At 40.9% G+C, this 6,146-nt stretch overlaps 1 pseudogene; it reads right to left on the minus strand.

The window, feature by feature from the left end:
* Window positions 1-4,966: 4,966 nt before the first annotated feature.
* LOC147380069 (large ribosomal subunit protein uL22-like) lies at window positions 4,967-5,631 on the minus strand (annotated as a pseudogene).
* Window positions 5,632-6,146: the final 515 nt, after the last annotated feature.

The following is a 6,146-nucleotide window of genomic DNA, read 5'->3' on the forward strand; positions in this document are numbered from 1 at the left end:
GTCCCAAAAGGAACTCAACCCTGCCAACACCTGACTGTAGCCTAGTTAGCTTAATTTCAGACTTCTGGTCTCTAGAACTATAAGATAATAAATTTGTGCTGTTTTAAGCTACCAAGTTTGTGGTGATTTGTTACAGCAACAATGGAAAACCATTGCCGCTAGGATCTGGGGACACAAACATAAAAGAGGCATGATTCTTGCCCTCAAGAAGCTAATAGGCAAATAGGATGGGAGACAACACAGATAACCTCAGAAGAGGAGACAGAGCGGCCACTAGCCTTAGCACCAAGGTCAATTTCTCAGCACCACTTACCACCCACAGTCAACTCCTCCCAAGGCCACTACCTAAGCTGCTTGTGGCTTTGGGGAAAGAATTTTCCCTTCAGTAATGCAGAGGTGACAGTTTCTGCCTCACATTTTAAAGAGGAGGAAAAAAAAAAAAACCAACAAGGTTTGACACATCCAATTCAACACACAACTATAGAAAATTTTATTAAGTGCCAAGAACAGGAGATACAAAAATGAATAAAACAGATCTTCACCCTCAGAGATTTTAAACTCCTAAAGAAAGCAGACACATACATTCATAAATTTAGTTCCATGACAAGTGCTGTAATAGAACTATGGACATGATCCCTTGGGAATACAGATAAAAAGGAATTAATTACGCTGAGAAAGATGGAAAGGGAGGGAGTGATATAAAGTCCCAGGAAGAAGGTGACCTGTGAAATGGATCTTGAGGAGTCATTAGGAGGATGACATGTAGATTAAGAAAAAAAACGAAGTAAAGCAGAAAGAACAAGATGAAAATGCACGACAAATAAAGGAACACATTGCATTTGATAAATCTGCCCAAAGCAATTAGAACCTGGGATACAAGCAAAGGGACAAACTGGAGGGATATCAAACGGAGACTGACAAGGCTAGAAAGAGCCAGTGGAGAAAGGATCTATGTGTCCACAAGCATGGACCTGAGGGCCCATAAGGGACCCTGCCATTAGGGGCATCATCCCACATGTGTTTTACATTTACTCTTGTCACAGTATGGACATTGAGCTGAAGGGATGAGAAAGTGGGGAGGGGTGCCTGATTGGAGGTCAACCGTGAACCAGGAGAAAAATTAGGAAGACTTAAGGCAGTGAATGAAGAAATAGAGGGGAAAGGGAGATTTTTGAGAGCAATGTTTGAGGTTTGAGCAAATGAACTTAATATGGGACTTAAGGGAAAGGAATTAGAAAGAATTCCTTCCGTGTTTCTACTTAGGTGACTTAGCGGGAAGGGATGGTGTTTCTGATTCAGTTGCCCTAGTTGACACATAGCTGTAAACTGATCTAGGGAAGGCAAGTGAAGGAATGGGTTTTAAGAAATGATAATGCAATTAAATTATTTCATAAGAAAAGGAGGATCAGTCTGAATTCCTTTAGGGAAGGAGCTACATAAATTTGAACTGTGTTATCTTTAAAAGAAAATTTTTGTCAAAAGCTAATCAGGCTAGGATTAATTGGCTTTGTATTATCTGAGAGATTTATCAGAGACTGATAAGTATTGACTAGAATCTAATGGCTACTTCAAATCTAGAGCATCCTAATGCAATTATAACAAGGTTTCATCAATGTAGAGACAAATAGAAAAGATGAAATGCAGCATTACTTTAGCTGCTAAAACAAAAAATGTTTCAATTAATTTTACTTACATCAATTACCAAAATAATCACCTACTATTATTTAAAGGGAGAGGGTTGGGAAGAGAGAGAAAACCGGACAGTGAAATTTCTCATGGGAATACCTATAATGTATTTTTAAATCTGAGATTATGGAGACTGGACAGTTCACACTTAATGCCTCATTGATTATCTCTGTTCCCACTTCTCTTTGTTAAAATGTCCACAAGTGTGCACTGACTCAAATGTTCACATTTATCTGTGCAAATGTATGGCTGAATCTGGATTTTTCTCTGGTTTGTTTACAGTATAAGCAATAACAAGATTAATATTAACTAGAAAGTTACAGTTTAAGGTCCTAATTTCACTGATCCTACTGAGAACCAAAGAAAAGCCTGACATTCTGGAAAAAGCAAGGCTCGTCTGTCACATGAATGCGGTTGTAAGAACACAGACCTTTCTCATCAGCACATAAAACTCAAAGGAGCGTTTTTGTACATTTAACAAGTGCTGAGAGGTGAAGAAGAGAAAGCCTGGAAGATGAGCGTGTTGCTGTATGAATGTTTTAAGATCACAGACAGAGATGATGCAACTTCTCTGCTGACGGAGCTCATCTCAGAAAAAGACTCTTCGGGGACTCCACAGTCACCATTCCTCTGACCCATTCTTTCCACTGAGTACTGTTTGCTGTGCAGCTGGTGGCGGTGGTGGTTTAGTCGCCAAGTCGTGTCTGACTCTTGCAACCCCATGGACTGTGGCCCGCCAGGTTCCTCTGTCCATGGGATTCTCCAGGCAAGCATACTGCAGTGGGTTGCCATTTCCTTCTCCATACTGTGCACCTACTATGTGCCCAACTCCAGGCTACAGTCACAGAATACTGTCCACCATCATTATCACTATCACCAAGCATTTGTACACTACCCACTCTGTACCTGGCCAACTGCCCTTATACCTGTGGAATTAACAGATTGGAATTGAAATGAGTGAAGCTACAAAACCTGAAGCACAAACCTAGTGTTACCGTTATTTTTTAAATTGATTCTTTTTCCTACAAAGTAGTCACTCTCCTCTCATCACAGCCCAGCTGGCTGCTACTAAGCAGCTGGCAGCTCATCACACACATGTGTGACATTACAAATACCTGTGTGAGGGAGAAAAGTAAAAGTTTGCATCTCCATAGTCAGCATGGATCATGCTTGAAAGATGAAATTTGAGGCTCAAAGAAATGTCATGTCTTCCCTATACTGAATTAATCAGTCAGAGGAGAATTAGACCCAGGACATAGGTCTCCCAATCTCTACCTAGTCCAGAGTTATTCCTACAGTTACTCCACCTTGTTTTTAAAATTCATTTATTTGGGCTTAAAAGTAGATTGACTTAGAACTATCAAGCTAATGAATCCCGTGCTTGCCTGCTTCTGAGCTGTACGCTAACCTGTTACAGTTTTCCACTGATAATGCAAACACATGACCACCAGCTATTTTTCTAGCCCCAGAAAGAGCTTGTGTCAAGGTTTTCATCCACTTTTATCTGGTCTGATAGTATAATATCAGGGCTGGTAGAAAGTAAGAATAAGCTTTGTAGTGATGGAGAAAGACTTTTCAATGCAAAACTGACCAAACTGTAAATCAAATCTGTGCACCTAACAACTTAAGATACAGTCAGTGGACCAGCAATATTAGCATTTCTTCGGAGCTTATTAGAAATGCAGGATCTCAGGCCCAGTTGCCCATCTACTGAATCAAAATTTGCACTTTAACAAGATATCCAGGTGACTCACATACACATTAAATTTTATGAAGCACTGTCCTAGACCACGGAGAAGGCAATGGCACCCCACTCCAGTACTCTAGCCTGGAAAATCCCATGGATGGAGGAGCCTGGTGGGCTGCAGTCCATGGGGTCACGAAGAGTCGGACACAGCTGAGCAACTTCACTTTCACTTTTCACTTTCACGCATTGGAGAAGGAAATGGCAACCCACTCCAGTGTTCTTGCCTGGAGAATCCCAGGGATGGCGGAGCCTGGTGAGCTGCCATCTATGGGGTCACGCAGAGTCGGACACGACTGAAGCGACTTAGCAGTAGCAGTCCTAGACCTGGTGAACACCAAGTCACCAGAGCTTCCCAATTCCAGTGAGACAAAAGCCTCATAGCTGTGCTGAGTCAGCAGTTTCCTCAGCTCTTAGCAGAGGTGGGCAGAGCCTGAATTCTTCAAAGCCACTGGGGCCAGCTGCCTCCAATCATGCACAGCCTGTCCACTTACCCTGGCGTACCACATAAACACAGGCTTGTACTTCTTGCACATACATGAGAAAAGGTTATGTACTTTTCACGTACTGTCTGCATGAGAAAGATTAATACTGTTCTAACAACTGAGTGAATTTGAACAAGTGTTGGAAGCATGAATTCAATTTTGTAGGGTTCTTTGATGTCACAAAATATGCCATAAAATCATCAAGGGGTTATTTTTATCCACACTAACGGGACACACTGGGATTCCAGAAGGCACACAGCTGCTGCTTTGTTCCGAGGGCTTACTATTTGGTATCCCAGAAGGCAGGATGATATCCCAATCCCAGTACTCTGTGACAGTGACTTTTGGAGTAGGTTTGAGGCATCTCTTTTTATCTGATAGGAAATGACAGCCATTACATTGAATTATAAGATGACAGCACACTCTAAGAATGAGAGGAATTCAGGCTTATAAAACAGCCCCTTACATTTTCCTATGGAGAAAATATCTGCAACTTACTTTTTCTCTGGAAATATTTGATTTTACATGCTTATTAGAAAGGGAGCATCAGTATAAATAAAAGCATGCCAGCTTCTTTGTAATGCAAGGTGGTCCAATGCAAAACATTCAGTGCACTTGGCCATCTTCAGTCTCAGCACAACCCAGGTACTCTCGACCTACCTAATTCAGTCCAGCACAGCCGACATCAGCCATACTTAAATTTAAATATGATGAGTTGTAGTTTAAATTTAAATATAAATTAATTTAAATCAAACAGGATAAAAAATTCAGTTTATAATTAGCATTTACTATATTTCGAGAGTTCAAAAGTCACATATGCGTAATGACTACCATAGTGGATATGCATATATAAATTATTTCCACTATCAGAGACAGTTCTATTAGAAGGTGCTACTCCAGGTTGTGCACATAAAGTATGTTCCAGCCCTAAATTCTTGCAGGATAAGGGCCAAAGGGCCTTTCTTTATCATATTTCTATTCTTTTTTTTTTTTTTTTACTTCATATTACTATATTTTTTAATTTGATTTGCACTTTTTGTGGCATTTATTTCTAGGCCAAAAGTTTTTGTCTCTTCCGCTTCTTCTGGGATATCTTTTTCTTCTGTGCAACCTCTTCTGGTTTAGGAACAACCTGCTCTTTTTCAGTAAGGATCATCTCCATGTGGCAGGGACAGCTCATGTACGGGTTGATCCAACCATGAGCTCTGTTAGTCCTGGGCTGCATCTTAGGGGCTTTGTCCACCTGGATGTGCTCAATGACCAAAGAATCTACATCTAAGCCTCTAGGTCCAGCATTACTCTCTGCATTTTTGAGCATGTGCAGTAAAATTCAGCATTCTTTTTGTACCACTAACCCTGCCTCCAATGCCAGTGTTTGGCCTGAGCACACCTTCCAACTTCACCATTGTAAGGATGGAATGAAAGGTGACATCCTTCAGATGTTGTCATTGTTCAGTCACTAAATCATATCTGACTCTCTTGTGACCCCATGGACTTCAACAGGCTCCTCTGTCCTCCACTATCTCCTCAAGTCTGCTCAAATGCATGTCCATTGAGTTACGAATTTGAGCAAATCCTTCAGATGCTTTGTGGCTTTTTATAGGCACATCCTTAATGGCCTGGGCAGTTTCATGAGTGTTTTTAATGTGAACATGAAGAACCTATTGATTTGTATGATTTTGTGGGGTTTTCTGGGTTAAGTGAATAGTGAATCATTTTTAGAGGTCACCTCAGGCCACTTACCAGAGAAGCATCATATTACTATTCTTAACAACCAACTTAAGCCCAGTAAGATAAAATTGTGAGCCAACCATACAGTTACTCTCAAGAATGTCTTCCCTCTGTTTCTACCCCCCAACTCCAGCATCAGGAGCTAGTGAGACTTCCTAGAACACTGTAGGAAGATCACTCCAGGAGAAACATAGTTTGAGTTTTCTAACCATGCCTCACATCCACCCTTCACGGTAAATTCTTAAAGCATGCCCACTCCATCCCTACATACCCAAAATACTCCACCAAAATGGCCACCATAAAAAGAATTATATTATGTCTGTTAGCTCATTAATTCTCATGAGGTCATCCATCTTACAAATGTGAATCAAAAGATATCTCTCTACCAGGCACTGTGCAAGGCACAGAAGATACAGTGATGGATATGACAGGCATGGTCTCTTTCCTCAAGGAATTGATAGTCTAGCAGGAACTAGTGAACAAGCTATTACAAGTGTGAC

This window comes from Bos grunniens, chromosome 1 (assembly GCF_055505025.1).
Source record: "Bos grunniens cultivar Pamir isolate PY7600 chromosome 1, Bosgru_T2T1.0, whole genome shotgun sequence".
NCBI lineage: Eukaryota > Metazoa > Chordata > Mammalia > Artiodactyla > Bovidae > Bos > Bos grunniens.